This window comes from Hyla sarda, unplaced genomic scaffold (genome assembly GCF_029499605.1).
Source record: "Hyla sarda isolate aHylSar1 unplaced genomic scaffold, aHylSar1.hap1 scaffold_609, whole genome shotgun sequence".
Lineage (NCBI taxonomy): Eukaryota > Metazoa > Chordata > Amphibia > Anura > Hylidae > Hyla > Hyla sarda.
The window spans coordinates 188,177-205,411 of NW_026610624.1; the positions used below are offsets into that span (position 1 = coordinate 188,177).

General features: G+C 46.0%; 1 long non-coding RNA gene across 1 annotated transcript in view; it reads left to right on the plus strand.

Annotated features, from left to right (window-relative positions):
* Positions 1 to 16,244, plus strand: part of LOC130341006 (uncharacterized) — a 189,858-nt gene extending 173,614 nt beyond the window's left edge. Inside the window, exons 12-13 of the long non-coding RNA XR_008881022.1 lie at positions 5,779 to 5,851; positions 16,163 to 16,244. This is a non-coding gene — a long non-coding RNA (uncharacterized LOC130341006). The remainder of the gene's footprint in view (positions 1 to 5,778; positions 5,852 to 16,162) is intronic.
* Positions 16,245 to 17,235: the final 991 nt, after the last annotated feature.

Consider the following 17,235-nt stretch of genomic DNA (forward strand, 5'->3'; position numbering starts at 1 on the left):
CAAGAAAGGAACCACGAGACAGGTAATTAATATTTATATTAATTACTGATAACAATCAGGCTAGATGTAACATCTAGACCTGCAGAGATGTGATAGTCTCTACCTTATACATGAAGATATATGTGTTGTTTATAAGTATATCGTCTATAGACAGCTTCTTTTATAACACAACCATATCTCAGGTACAGAGATTAGGATCATTTATGATCCCCAAACTCTGTTTTTCATTTGTAGGAATCCCCTTTTCCAATATTTAATAGAATAGAATCGACTGACCGAAGAGTTTACAAGTTTACTTTAGGGCGTAATACACTGCACTTTAATAGCAGTGCAGTGTAATATAAGAGCGATCTGAACATCACTGTTAAAAATCTTCTTTATAGAAAATAAAAGGCTAGGTTCACACTGAGGAATATCCAGCCGGAATATATACTGCAGGAGGTTCCAGGGGTATATTGCCGTCCTCATAGATGGCAATGTATTCTGCACGGATCCTGTCTAAAGAAAGTTAAAAATAAACTATTTATAAAATAACCCCAACCCGAGCCCTACAAAAATATATGTTTATATGTTGACCACCGCACAAAGTGGCGGCTGACACACTCCCTCAATACAACTCTATGGCAGAGCCGGAGCTCTGCCTTCGGCAATCTCTGGCTCTGCCATAGCGATGTATTGAGGGGGCGTGTCGGCCACCACTTCGTGCTGTGGTCAACACGCCCCCTTCCTGTGGGCTGTCAGGGTCCCGTACAGGAGATTGCAGGGGGGCTTCCAGCGGTCGGACCCCCCACGATCTCTTGTACGGGGCACCGACAGCCCGCAGGAAGGGGGCGTGTTGACCAATGCACAACGTGGCGGCTGACACGCTCCTTCGGCAATTGCCTTCGGCAATCTCCGACTCTGCCATAGTGATGTATTGAGGGGGCGTGTCGGCCGCCGCTTCGTGCGGTGGTCGACACCCACTATCTGGCAAGCGAGCCTGGCACCCATACAAAGCTATCGCGGGGGGGCCCCAGCAGTCAGACCCCCGCGATCTTAAACTTATCCCCTATCCTTAGGATAAGGGATACGTTTTTCACCACTGGACTACCCCTTTAACCATGCCATACTCTTTACTCCTGAATATAACCCTGCCAGAAACTGTGCCCTCTGCCACACACTGTACCCATAATAATACTGCCACACACGGTTTTTTTATTTATTTCGGTTGAATCCCACCCCTGCACTGTCCTACATCTCCAGACCGTTCTGTCCCTGCCCCCCTTGCCCAGACCCCTTTGTCTGCCTCCTCCTCTAGACCCCTCTGTTCTCCTCCTCCAGACCTCTTTGTTCTCCTCCTGCAGATTCCTCTGCCCCCACCTCCTCCGGACCCCTCTGTCCGCCACCTCCAGACTCCTCTGTCTGCTTCATCCAAACCCCTTAGTCTTTCCCCCGGCTCCTCTTTCCTCCTCCAGATTCCTCTGTCCTCCTCCTCCAGATGATGCATGATAGATGTGTTTATGGCTGGTGTATGTATGACAGACAGTCATACACAAATACATACGCACACCTATCATACATACATATATCATTGCGTACACACATCATACATACATCTATCCTACATTCATACTTGCATACATCTATCATACAAACTTGCATACATCTTACATGCATACATACATCTATCATGCATGCACACATCTACCATACATGCATGAATACATCTATCATGCATATACACATCTATCATACATACTTACATGCATCTATTATACATACAAACATATATCATACAAACATCTATCATACATATATACATGCATGCATACATCTATTATACATACACACACATCTATCATACATGCATACATACATCTGTCATGCATACATCTATAATACATACCCACATGACACCTCTATCATGCCATCACCTGGAGATCACCACCACTCATCAGGGTCTGGGGATCAGGTCGGAGAGAGCGCTGAATACGCTGGCCATCACTCCTTGCCCTCACTTGGCGCTGGTGTGATTTGTCCAGGACGCAATAAATTTTATTACACCGACAGTTGCAGGCTAGGAGCAGGCATGCGTGCCTGCTCAGGGAACTTCTGCTCCCAACAGCCTCGGCAGCTGCCCGATCTCGTGGGACTTTGGGTCTGGTGTAAGCCACTGTTGTCTTAAAGCAGCGGCGTTAATATTTTTAGAAAAAATTTAAGAAAAAAAAAGAAAAACTCCGACCTGAGACTTGGGGCTCTAGCCTGTTACCCCCCCCCCCCCTACCCCCCCCCCCAGCAACACCCCTGTTGGTTGAACATAAAATAAATAATATAAAATATACAAATGTAAAATGAAAAGATGAATATATAATCACCATAGAAAATGGTATCCTGACACCATAAATTAGTCAATATATGTCCATACAGTAATCATAGAGTATTTTTGCGCTGGAACCCCCATATTTGGGTACCACTGTGTGAGGAAGAGCGAGCTTATAATACTATCTCCAGCACGAGGACCCTGATACAAAGTATCGCATTGGCTCTCCGCAAGCACTTACACCCTCTCTGCCGCCTGATCTCAGCTCCCAATATTGGGCCGGACGCAGATCCGTGCCAGTCAGCCGGCATCTCAGTGCAACTAAGCCACGAGCGGAGAAATGTCCCTTACCGTCCTGAGGGCCCATCCAGAGGACTTGTGACTGCAGGTAATATTCATCATTGTGGCCGGGTACATCCCGTGCCAACCTACACAGAAGCATTGTCTGACATTCACGCAGACAGGTTTTTACCATAAGGACACAGACGGACTTTGGTGTCAGGATACCAATTCATTTGGTGATTATATATCCATTTTTTATTTTTATTTTATATTTTTATACCGTATATACTCGAGTATAAGCCGACCCGAGTATAAGCCGAGACCCCTAATTTCAACCCAAAATCCCAGGAAAAGTTATTGACTCGAGTATAAGCCTAGGGTGGGAAATACCTCATCCCCCCCTGTCATCATCCAGACCCGTCATTAACATCCTCATCATCCCCTTGTCATCATCCCACACATCCCCCCTTCATCATCCCCTTGTTATCATCCCACACATCCCCTTATCATCCCACACATCCCCCCTTCATCATCCCCTTGTCATCATCCCACACATCCCCTTATCATCCCACACATCCCCCCTTCATCATCCCCTTGTCATCATCCCACACATCCCCCCTTCATCATCCCCTTGTCATCATCCCACACATCCCCTTATCCCACACATCCCCCCTTCATCATCCCCACCCCCCTTCATCATCCCCACCCCCCTTCATCATCCCCACACCCCCCCCCTTCATCATCCTCTTCTCATCATTCGCCCTCAGTGGTCTTCAACCTGCGGACCTCCAGAGGTTTCAAAACTACAACTCCCAGCAAGCCCGGGCAGCCATCGGCTGTCCGGGCTTGCTGGGAGTTGTAGTTTTGAAACCTCCGGAGGTCCGCAGGTTGAAGACCACTGCGGCCTTCAACATCATCCAGCCCCCTCTCACCCCCTTTAGTTCTGAGTACTCACCTCCGCTCGGCGCTGGTCCGGTCCTGCAGGGCTGTCCGGTAAGGAGGTGGTCCGGTGAGGAGGTGGTCCGGGCTGCTATCTTCACCGGGGGCGCCTCTTCTCCGCGCTTCCGGCCCGGAATAGAGCCGTTGCCTAGACAACGACGCATCTGCGTCGTTGTCAAGGCAACGTGACTATTCTAAGGCCGGGCCCGAAGCGCTTAGAAGAGGCCTCCCCGGTGAAGATAGCAGCCCGGACCACCTCCTCACCGGACCACCTCCTTACCGGACAGCCCTGCAGGACCGGACCAGCGCCGAGCGGAGGTGAGTACTCAGAACTAAAGGGGGTGAGAGGGGGCTGGATGATGTTGAAGGCCGCAGTGGTCTTCAACCTGCGGACCTCCGGAGGTTTCAAAACTACAACTCCCAGCAAGCCCGGACAGCCGATGGCTGCCCTGGCTTGCTGGGAGTTGTAGTTTTGAAACCTCTGGAAGTCCGCAGGTTGAAGACCACTGCGGGTGGGGGAGTTCACTCGAGTATAAGCCGAGGGGGGTGTTTTCAGCACGAAAAATCGTGCTGAAAAACTCGGCTTATACTCGAGTATATACGGTATATCATACTTATTTTTATAGTTCACTCCCTGTATGTTATAAGTCTGCGACAAGGGCCCTGTTCAGACTTTAGTGTAATATATCTTTTTAATAATTAGCATACAATAAAATTATTTATTTTATGTACAACCAATGATATCTCTAGTCTTCAATCAATTCTATACCTTGAGGTCTGTTTCTATATATATATATATATATATATATATATATAAATACCATATTAATCGGCGTTTAACATGCACTGGCGTACAACACGCACCCCCATTTTAACACAGAAATTTAAGTAAAAAAATAAAATGTAAAATAAATGACCTGGACTAAATGCCACATCATCCACCCAAACTTCGTTTTCTTCCACACATCAGTTTGGTCCCGTCCCCTCCAGTGCCACATCATTCCTTCCCTTTTATCAGTCCCTGTGCCACATTTACCCCTCTCATCGCCACCCCCCATGTCTCATCATCCCCCCCATGTCTCATCATTTCCCCCTGTCATACACCACCATTAGCCATACAGACATTAAGCATTTAGTGCCTCCCCCCACTATCATTTCCCCCTGTCTCATCATCACCCACCCTGTCTCATCATGTCCCCCATCATTCCCCCCCCTCATCATTTCCCCCTGTCTCATCATGCCCCCACCCTGTCTCATCATGTTCCCCCATCATTCCCCTGTCATCATCCCCCCACCCTGTCTGATCATGCCCCCCATCATTCCCCCTCTCATCATTTCCCCCTGTCTCATTATCCCCCCAACCTGTCTCATCATCCCCCATCATTTCCCCCTCCCTCATCATTTCTCCCTGTCTCATTAAGCATTTAGTTCCTCCCCGCACTATCATTTTCCCCTGTCTCATCATCCCCCACCCTGTTTCATCATGTCCCCCATCATTCCCCCCCTCATCATTTCCCTCTGTCTCATCATCCCCCCAACCTGTCTCATCATCCCCCATCATTTCCCCCTGTCTCATCCTCCCCCCAACCTGTCTCATCATCCCCCCATCATTTCCCCCTCCCTCATCATTTCCCCCTGTCTCATTAAGCATTTAGTTCCTCCCCCCACTATCATTTCCCCCTGTCTCATCATGTCCCCATCCTGTCTCATCAAAACAAAAAAATAAAAACTGACTAAAGCCATGACAATTCATAGCCTGTAAACATAATGCTGAAAAGCATAATACACTGCACTTTAATTCCAGTGCAGTGTAATATATGAGCGATCAGAAGATCACTCTTAATTGTTCTCTTTAAAAAAAATTAAGGGCTATGTTCACACTCAGGAATATTAATCCAGAATAATTATGGATGAAAATTCCACTGGATCATTGCCATCCTCATAGATGGCAATGTATTCTGCACAGATTACATCTAAACAAAGTTAAAAATAAAAAACGAACAATTTATAAAACCATCAACCCCTACACCCGCAAAATATATATATATTTATAGAAAACAAAACCAAAAGATATTAAACACCTTCAGTATAATGTTTAGAGGCATAAAACATTTACAAAAATTATTGAAATGTTTTGTTCCTTTTCGGATGCAGTTTCATAATTCCTGAGATAAGTAGTTCTGTCCCTAGAGTGTTATATATATAAGCGTCTGTAGCATGTATCAGGAACATGTTATCATACCTGTGTCTTTTTATAGGTGACTGATGCCCGGTGAGAGGTTGAACGTGACACATACCCCCGTCAGCTGCAAGAAAGGAACCACGAGACAGGTAATTAATATTTATATTAATTACTGATAACAATCAGGCTAGATGTAACATCTAGACCTGCAGAGATGTGATAGCCTCTACTTTATACATGAAGATATATGTGTTGTTTATAAGTATATCGTCTATAGACAGCTTCTTTTATAACACAACCATATCTCAGGTACAGAGATTAGGATCATTTATGATCCCCAAACTCTGTTTTTCATTTGTAGGAATCCCCTTTTCCAATATTTAATAGAATAGAATCGACAGACCGAAGAGTTTACAAGTTTACTTTAGGGCGTAATACACTGCACTTTAATAGCAGTGCAGTGTATTATAAGAGCGATCTGAACATCACTGTTAAAAATCTTTTTTATAGAAAATAAAAGGCTAGGTTCACACTGAGGAATATCCAGCCGGAATATATACTGCAGGAGGTTGTACGGGTATATTGCCGTCCTCATAGATGGCAATGTATTCTGCACGGATCCTGTCTAAAGAAAGTTAAAAATAAACAATTTATAAAATAACCCCAACCCGAGCCCTACAAAAATATATATGTTTATATGTTGACCACCGCACAAAGTGGCGGCTGACACACTCCCTCAATACAACTCTATGGCAGAGCCGGAGCTCTGCCTTCTGCAATCTCTGGCTCTGCCATAGCGATGTATTGAGGGGGCGTGTCGGCCACCACTTCGTGCCGTGGTCAACACGCCCCCTTCCTGCGGGCTGTCAGGGTCCCGTACAGGAGATTGCGGGGGGGCTTCCAGCGGTCGGACCCCCCACGATCTCTTGTACGGGGCACCGACAGCCCGCAGGAAGGGGGCTTGTTGACCACCGCACAACGTGGTGGCTGACACGCTCCCTCAATACAACTCTATGGCAGAGCCCGAGCTCTGCCTTCGGCAATCTCCGACTCTGCCATAGTGATGTATTGAGGGAGCTTGTCGGCCGCCGCTTCGTGCGGTGGTCGACACCCACTATCTGGCAAGCGAGCCTGGCACCCATACAAAGAGATCGCGGGGGGCCCCCAGCAGTTAGACCCCCACGATCTTAAACTTATCCCCTATCCTTAGGATAAGGGATACGTTTTTCACCACTGGACTACCCCTTTAACCATGCCATACTCTTTACTCCTGAATATAACCCTGCCAGAAACTGTGCCCTCTGCCACACACTGTGCCCATAATAATAATAATAATACTGCCACACACTGTTTTTTTATTTATTTCGGTTGAATCCCACCCCTGCACTGTCCTACATCTCCAGACCATTCTGTCCCTGCCCCCCTTGCCCAGACCCCTTTGTCTGCCTCCTCCTCTAGACCCCTCTGTTCTCCTCCTCCAGACCTCTTTGTTCTCCTCCTGCAGATTCCTCTGCCCCCACCTCCTCCGGACCCCTCTGTCCGCCACCTCCAGACTCCTCTGTCTGCTTCATCCAAACCCCTTAGTCTTTCCCCCGGCTCCTCTTTCCTCCTCCAGATTCCTCTGTCCTCCTCCTCCAGATGATGCATGATAGATGTGTTTATGGCTGGTGTATGTATGACAGACAGTCATACACAAATACATACGCACACCTATCATACAAACATATATCATTGCGTACACACATCATACATACATCTATCCTACATTCATACTTGCATACATCTATCATACAAACTTGCATACATCTTACATGCATACATACATCTATCATGCATGCACACATCTACCATACATGCATGAATACATCTATCATGCATATACACATCTATCATACATACTTACATGCATCTATTATACATACAAACATATCATACAAACATCTATGATACATATATACATGCATGCATACATCTATTATACATACACACACATCTATCATACATGCATACATACATCTGTCATGCATACATCTATAATACATACCCACATGACACCTCTATCATGCCATCACCTGGAGATCACCACCACTCATCAGGGTCTGGGGATCAGGTCGGAGAGATCGCTGAATACGCTGGCCATCACTCCTTGCCCTCACTTGGCGCTGGTGTGATTTGTCCAGGACGCAATAAATTTTATTACACCGACAGTTGCAGGCTAGGAGCAGGCATGCGTGCCTGCTCAGGGAACTTCTGCTCCCAACAGCCTCGGCAGCTGCCCGATCTCGTGGGACTTTGGGTCTGGTGTAAGCCACTGCTGTCTTAAAGCAGCGGCGTTAATATTTTTAGAAAAAATTTAAGAAAAAAAAAGAAAAACTCCGACCTGAGACCTGGGGCTATAGCCTGTTAACCCCCCCCAGCAACACCCCTGTTGGTTGAACATAAAATAAATAATATAAAATATACAAATGTAAAATGAAAAAATGAATATATAATCACCATAGAAAATGGTATCCTGACACCATAAATTAGTCAATATATGTCCATACAGTAATCATAGAGTATTTTTGCGCTGGAACCCCCATATTTGGGTACCACTGTGTGAGGAAGAGCGAGCTTATAATACTATCTCCAGCACGAGGACCCTGATACAAAGTATCGCATTGGCTCTCCGCAAGCACTTACACCCTCTCTGCCGCCTGATCTCAGCTCCCAATATTGGGCCGGACGCAGATCCGTGCCAGTCAGCCGGCATCTCAGTGCAACTAAGCCACGAGCGGAGAAATGTCCCTTACCGTCCTAAGGGCCCATCCAGAGGACTTGTGACTGCAGGTAATATTCATCATTGTGGCCGGGTACATCCCGTGCCAACCTACACAGAAGCATTGTCTGACATTCACGCAGACGGGTTTTTACCATAAGGACACAGACGGACTTTGGTGTCAGGATACCAATTCATTTGGTGATTATATATCCATTTTTTATTTTTATTTTATATTTTTATATATCATACTTATTTTTATAGTTCACTCCCTGTATGTTATAAGTCTGCGACAAGGGCCCTGTTCAGACTTTAGTGTAATATATCTTTTTAATAATTAGCATACAATAAAATTATTTATTTTATGTACAACCAATGATATCTCTAGTCTTCAATCAATTCTATACCTTGAGGTCTGTTTCTATATATATATATATATATATATATATATATAAATACCATATTAATCGGCGTATAACATGCACTGGCGTACAACACGCACCCCCATTTTAACACAGAAATTTAAGTAAAAAAATAAAATGTAAAATAAATGACCTGGACTAAATGCCACATCATCCACCCAAACTTCGTTTTCTTCCACACATCAGTTTGGTCCCGTCCCCTCCAGTGCCACATCATTCCTTCCCTTTTATCAGTCCCTGTGCCACATTTACCCCTCTCATCGCCACCCCCCATGTCTCATCATTTCCCCCTGTCATAGACCACCATTAACCATACAGACATTAAGCATTTAGTGCCTCCCCCCACTATCATTTCCCCCTGTCTCATCATCACCCACCCTGTCTCATCATGTCCCCCATCATTCCCCCCCCTCATCATTTCCCCCTGTCTCATCATGCCCCCACCCTGTCTCATCATGTCCCCCCCATCATTCCCCTGTCATCATCCCCCCACCCTGTCTGATCATGCCCCCCATCATTCCCCCTCTCATCATTTCCCCGTCTCATCATCCCCCCAACCTGTCTCATCATCCCCCATCATTTCCCCCTCCCTCATCATTTCTCCCTGTCTCATTAAGCATTTAGTTCCTCCCCGCACTATCATTTTCCCCTGTCTCATCATCCCCCACCCTGTTTCATCATGTCCCCCATCATTCCCCCCCTCATCATTTCCCCCTGTCTCATCATCCCCCCAACCTGTCTCATCATCCCCCATCATTTCCCCCTGTCTCATCCTCCCCCCAACCTGTCTCATCATCCCCCCATCATTTCCCCCTCCCTCATCATTTCCCCCTGTCTCATTAAGCATTTAGTTCCTCCCCCCACTATCATTTCCCCCTGTCTCATCATGTCCCCATCCTGTCTCATCAAAACAAAAAAATTAAAACTGACTAAAGCCATGACAATTCATAGCCTGTAAACATAATGCTGAAAAGCATAATACACTGCACTTTAATTCCAGTGCAGTGTAATATATGAGCGATCAGAAGATCACTCTTAATTGTTCTCTTTAAAAAAATTTAAGGGCTATGTTCACACTCAGGAATATTAATCCAGAATAATTATGGATGAAAATTCCACTGGATCATTGCCATCCTCATAGATGGCAATGTATTCTGCACAGATTACATCTAAACAAAGTTAAAAATAAAAAACGAACAATTTATAAAACCATCAACCCCTACACCCGCAAAATATATATATTTATAGAAAACAAAACCAAAAGATATTAAACACCTTCAGTATAATGTTTAGAGGCATAAAACATTTACAAAAATTATTGAAATGTTTTGTTCCTTTTCGGATGCAGTTTCATAATTCCTGAGATAAGTAGTTCTGTCCCTAGAGTGTTATATATATAAGCGTCTGTAGCATGTATCAGGAACATGTTATCATACCTGTGTCTTTTTATAGGTGACTGATGCCCGGTGAGTGGTTGAACGTGACACATACCCCCGTCAGCTGCAAGAAAGGAACCACGAGACAGGTAATTAATATTTATATTAATTACTGATAACAATCAGGCTAGATGTAACATCTAGACCTGCAGAGATGTGATAGTCTCTACCTTATACATGAAGATATATGTGTTGTTTATAAGTATATCGTCTATAGACAGCTTCTTTTATAACACAACCATATCTCAGGTACAGAGATTAGGATCATTTATGATCCCCAAACTCTGTTTTTCATTTGTAGGAATCCCCTTTTCCAATATTTAATAGAATAGAATCGACTGACCGAAGAGTTTACAAGTTTACTTTAGGGCGTAATACACTGCACTTTAATAGCAGTGCAGTGTAATATAAGAGCGATCTGAACATCACTGTTAAAAATCTTCTTTATAGAAAATAAAAGGCTAGGTTCACACTGAGGAATATCCAGCCGGAATATATACTGCAGGAGGTTCCAGGGGTATATTGCCGTCCTCATAGATGGCAATGTATTCTGCACGGATCCTGTCTAAAGAAAGTTAAAAATAAACTATTTATAAAATAACCCCAACCCGAGCCCTACAAAAATATATGTTTATATGTTGACCACCGCACAAAGTGGCGGCTGACACACTCCCTCAATACAACTCTATGGCAGAGCCGGAGCTCTGCCTTCGGCAATCTCCGGCTCTGCCATAGCGATGTATTGAGGGGGCGTGTCGGCCACCACTTCGTGCCGTGGTCAACACGCCCCCTTCCTGTGGGCTGTCAGGGTCCCGTACAGGAGATTGCAGGGGGGCTTCCAGCGGTCGGACCCCCCACGATCTCTTGTACGGGGCACCGACAGCCCGCAGGAAGGGGGCGTGTTGACCAATGCACAACGTGGCGGCTGACACGCTCCTTCGGCAATTGCCTTCGGCAATCTCCGACTCTGCCATAGTGATGTATTGAGGGGGCGTGTCGGCCGCCGCTTCGTGCGGTGGTCGACACCCACTATCTGGCAAGCGAGCCTGGCACCCATACAAAGAGATCGCGGGGGGGCCCCAGCAGTCAGACCCCCGCGATCTTAAACTTATCCCCTATCCTTAGGATAAGGGATACGTTTTTCACCACTGGACTACCCCTTTAACCATGCCATACTCTTTACTCCTGAATATAACCCTGCCAGAAACTGTGCCCTCTGCCACACACTGTACCCATAATAATACTGCCACACACGGTTTTTTTATTTATTTCGGTTGAATCCCACCCCTGCACTGTCCTACATCTCTAGACCGTTCTGTCCCTGCCCCCCTTGCCCAGACCCCTTTGTCTGCCTCCTCCTCTAGACCCCTCTGTTCTCCTCCTCCAGACCTCTTTGTTCTCCTCCTGCAGATTCCTCTGCCCCCACCTCCTCCGGACCCCTCTGTCCGCCACCTCCAGACTCCTCTGTCTGCTTCATCCAAACCCCTTAGTCTTTCCCCCGGCTCCTCTTTCCTCCTCCAGATTCCTCTGTCCTCCTCCTCCAGATGATGCATGATAGATGTGTTTATGGCTGGTGTATGTATGACAGACAGTCATACACAAATACATACGCACACCTATCATACATACATATATCATTGCGTACACACATCATACATACATCTATCCTACATTCATACTTGCATACATCTATCATACAAACTTGCATACATCTTACATGCATACATACATCTATCATGCATGCACACATCTACCATACATGCATGAATACATCTATCATGCATATACACATCTATCATACATACTTACATGCATCTATTATACATACAAACATATATCATACAAACATCTATGATACATATATACATGCATGCATACATCTATTATACATACACACACATCTATCATACATGCATACATACATCTGTCATGCACACATCTATAATACATACCCACATGACACCTCTATCATGCCATCACCTGGAGATCACCACCACTCATCAGGGTCTGGGGATCAGGTCGGAGAGAGCGCTGAATACGCTGGCCATCACTCCTTGCCCTCACTTGGCGCTGGTGTGATTTGTCCAGGACGCAATAAATTTTATTACACCGACAGTTGCAGGCTAGGAGCAGGCATGCGTGCCTGCTCAGGGAACTTCTGCTCCCAACAGCCTCGGCAGCTGCCCGATCTCGTGGGACTTTGGGTCTGGTGTAAGCCACTGTTGTCTTAAAGCAGCGGCGTTAATATTTTTAGAAAAAATTTAAGAAAAAAAAAGAAAAACTCCGACCTGAGACTTGGGGCTATAGCCTGTTACCCCCCCCCCCCCTACCCCCCCCCCCAGCAACACCCCTGTTGGTTGAACATAAAATAAATAATATAAAATATACAAATGTAAAATGAAAAGATGAATATATAATCACCATAGAAAATGGTATCCTGACACCATAAATTAGTCAATATATGTCCATACAGTAATCATAGAGTATTTTTGCGCTGGAACCCCCATATTTGGGTACCACTGTGTGAGGAAGAGCGAGCTTATAATACTATCTCCAGCACGAGGACCCTGATACAAAGTATCGCATTGGCTCTCCGCAAGCACTTACACCCTCTCTGCCGCCTGATCTCAGCTCCCAATATTGGGCCGGACGCAGATCCGTGCCAGTCAGCCGGCATCTCAGTGCAACTAAGCCACGAGCGGAGAAATGTCCCTTACCGTCCTGAGGGCCCATCCAGAGGACTTGTGACTGCAGGTAATATTCATCATTGTGGCCGGGTACATCCCGTGCCAACCTACACAGAAGCATTGTCTGACATTCACGCAGACGGGTTTTTACCATAAGGACACAGACGGACTTTGGTGTCAGGATACCAATTCATTTGGTGATTATATATCCATTTTTATTTTTATTTTATATTTTTATACCGTATATACTCGAGTATAAGCCGACCCGAGTATAAGCCGAGACCCCTAATTTCAACCCAAAATCCCAGGAAAAGTTATTGACTCGAGTATAAGCCTAGGGTGGGAAATACCTCATCCCCCCCTGTCATCATCCAGACCCGTCATTAACATCCTCATCATCCCCTTGTCATCATCCCACACATCCCCCCTTCATCATCCCCTTGTTATCATCCCACACATCCCCTTATCATCCCACACATCCCCCCTTCATCATCCCCTTGTCATCATCCCACACATCCCCTTATCATCCCACACATCCCCCCTTCATCATCCCCTTGTCATCATCCCACACATCCCCCCTTCATCATCCCCTTGTCATCATCCCACACATCCCCTTATCCCACACATCCCCCCTTCATCATCCCCACCCCCCTTCATCATCCCCACCCCCCTTCATCATCCCCACACCCCCCCCCTTCATCATCCTCTTCTCATCATTCGCCCTCAGTGGTCTTCAACCTGCGGACCTCCAGAGGTTTCAAAACTACAACTCCCAGCAAGCCCGGGCAGCCATCGGCTGTCCGGGCTTGCTGGGAGTTGTAGTTTTGAAACCTCCGGAGGTCCGCAGGTTGAAGACCACTGCGGCCTTCAACATCATCCAGCCCCCTCTCACCCCCTTTAGTTCTGAGTACTCACCTCCGCTCGGCGCTGGTCCGGTCCTGCAGGGCTGTCCGGTAAGGAGGTGGTCCGGTGAGGAGGTGGTCCGGGCTGCTATCTTCACCGGGGGCGCCTCTTCTCCGCGCTTCCGGCCCGGAATAGAGCCGTTGCCTAGACAACGACGCATCTGCGTCGTTGTCAAGGCAACGTGACTATTCTAAGGCCGGGCCCGAAGCGCTTAGAAGAGGCCTCCCCGGTGAAGATAGCAGCCCGGACCACCTCCTCACCGGACCACCTCCTTACCGGACAGCCCTGCAGGACCGGACCAGCGCCGAGCGGAGGTGAGTACTCAGAACTAAAGGGGGTGAGAGGGGGCTGGATGATGTTGAAGGCCGCAGTGGTCTTCAACCTGCGGACCTCCGGAGGTTTCAAAACTACAACTCCCAGCAAGCCCGGACAGCCGATGGCTGCCCTGGCTTGCTGGGAGTTGTAGTTTTGAAACCTCTGGAAGTCCGCAGGTTGAAGACCACTGCGGGTGGGGGAGTTCACTCGAGTATAAGCCGAGGGGGGTGTTTTCAGCACGAAAAATCGTGCTGAAAAACTCGGCTTATACTCGAGTATATACGGTATATCATACTTATTTTTATAGTTCACTCCCTGTATGTTATAAGTCTGCGACAAGGGCCCTGTTCAGACTTTAGTGTAATATATCTTTTTAATAATTAGCATACAATAAAATTATTTATTTTATGTACAACCAATGATATCTCTAGTCTTCAATCAATTCTATACCTTGAGGTCTGTTTCTATATATATATATATATATATATATATATATAAATACCATATTAATCGGCGTTTAACATGCACTGGCGTACAACACGCACCCCCATTTTAACACAGAAATTTAAGTAAAAAAATAAAATGTAAAATAAATGACCTGGACTAAATGCCACATCATCCACCCAAACTTCGTTTTCTTCCACACATCAGTTTGGTCCCGTCCCCTCCAGTGCCACATCATTCCTTCCCTTTTATCAGTCCCTGTGCCACATTTACCCCTCTCATCGCCACCCCCCATGTCTCATCATCCCCCCCATGTCTCATCATTTCCCCCTGTCATACACCACCATTAGCCATACAGACATTAAGCATTTAGTGCCTCCCCCCACTATCATTTCCCCCTGTCTCATCATCACCCACCCTGTCTCATCATGTCCCCCATCATTCCCCCCCCTCATCATTTCCCCCTGTCTCATCATGCCCCCACCCTGTCTCATCATGTTCCCCCATCATTCCCCTGTCATCATCCCCCAACCCTGTCTGATCATGCCCCCCATCATTCCCCCTCTCATCATTTCCCCCTGTCTCATTATCCCCCCAACCTGTCTCATCATCCCCCATCATTTCCCCCTCCCTCATCATTTCTCCCTGTCTCATTAAGCATTTAGTTCCTCCCCGCACTATCATTTTCCCCTGTCTCATCATCCCCCACCCTGTTTCATCATGTCCCCCATCATTCCCCCCCTCATCATTTCCCTCTGTCTCATCATCCCCCCAACCTGTCTCATCATCCCCCATCATTTCCCCCTGTCTCATCCTCCCCCCAACCTGTCTCATCATCCCCCCATCATTTCCCCCTCCCTCATCATTTCCCCCTGTCTCATTAAGCATTTAGTTCCTCCCCCCACTATCATTTCCCCCTGTCTCATCATGTCCCCATCCTGTCTCATCAAAACAAAAAAATAAAAACTGACTAAAGCCATGACAATTCATAGCCTGTAAACATAATGCTGAAAAGCATAATACACTGCACTTTAATTCCAGTGCAGTGTAATATATGAGCGATCAGAAGATCACTCTTAATTGTTCTCTTTAAAAAAAATTAAGGGCTATGTTCACACTCAGGAATATTAATCCAGAATAATTATGGATGAAAATTCCACTGGATCATTGCCATCCTCATAGATGGCAATGTATTCTGCACAGATTACATCTAAACAAAGTTAAAAATAAAAAACGAACAATTTATAAAACCATCAACCCCTACACCCGCAAAATATATATATATTTATAGAAAACAAAACCAAAAGATATTAAACACCTTCAGTATAATGTTTAGAGGCATAAAACATTTACAAAAATTATTGAAATGTTTTGTTCCTTTTCGGATGCAGTTTCATAATTCCTGAGATAAGTAGTTCTGTCCCTAGAGTGTTATATATATAAGCGTCTGTAGCATGTATCAGGAACATGTTATCATACCTGTGTCTTTTTATAGGTGACTGATGCCCGGTGAGAGGTTGAACGTGACACATACCCCCGTCAGCTGCAAGAAAGGAACCACGAGACAGGTAATTAATATTTATATTAATTACTGATAACAATCAGGCTAGATGTAACATCTAGACCTGCAGAGATGTGATAGCCTCTACTTTATACATGAAGATATATGTGTTGTTTATAAGTATATCGTCTATAGACAGCTTCTTTTATAACACAACCATATCTCAGGTACAGAGATTAGGATCATTTATGATCCCCAAACTCTGTTTTTCATTTGTAGGAATCCCCTTTTCCAATATTTAATAGAATAGAATCGACAGACCGAAGAGTTTACAAGTTTACTTTAGGGCGTAATACACTGCACTTTAATAGCAGTGCAGTGTATTATAAGAGCGATCTGAACATCACTGTTAAAAATCTTTTTTATAGAAAATAAAAGGCTAGGTTCACACTGAGGAATATCCAGCCGGAATATATACTGCAGGAGGTTGTACGGGTATATTGCCGTCCTCATAGATGGCAATGTATTCTGCACGGATCCTGTCTAAAGAAAGTTAAAAATAAACAATTTATAAAATAACCCCAACCCGAGCCCTACAAAAATATATATGTTTATATGTTGACCACCGCACAAAGTGGCGGCTGACACACTCCCTCAATACAACTCTATGGCAGAGCCGGAGCTCTGCCTTCTGCAATCTCTGGCTCTGCCATAGCGATGTATTGAGGGGGCGTGTCGGCCACCACTTCGTGCCGTGGTCAACACGCCCCCTTCCTGCGGGCTGTCAGGGTCCCGTACAGGAGATTGCGGGGGGGGCTTCCAGCGGTCGGACCCCCCACGATCTCTTGTACGGGGCACCGACAGCCCGCAGGAAGGGGGCTTGTTGACCACCGCACAACGTGGTGGCTGACACGCTCCCTCAATACAACTCTATGGCAGAGCCCGAGCTCTGCCTTCGGCAATCTCCGACTCTGCCATAGTGATGTATTGAGGGAGCTTGTCGGCCGCCGCTTCGTGTGGTGGTCGACACCCACTATCTGGCAAGCGAGCCTGGCACCCATACAAAG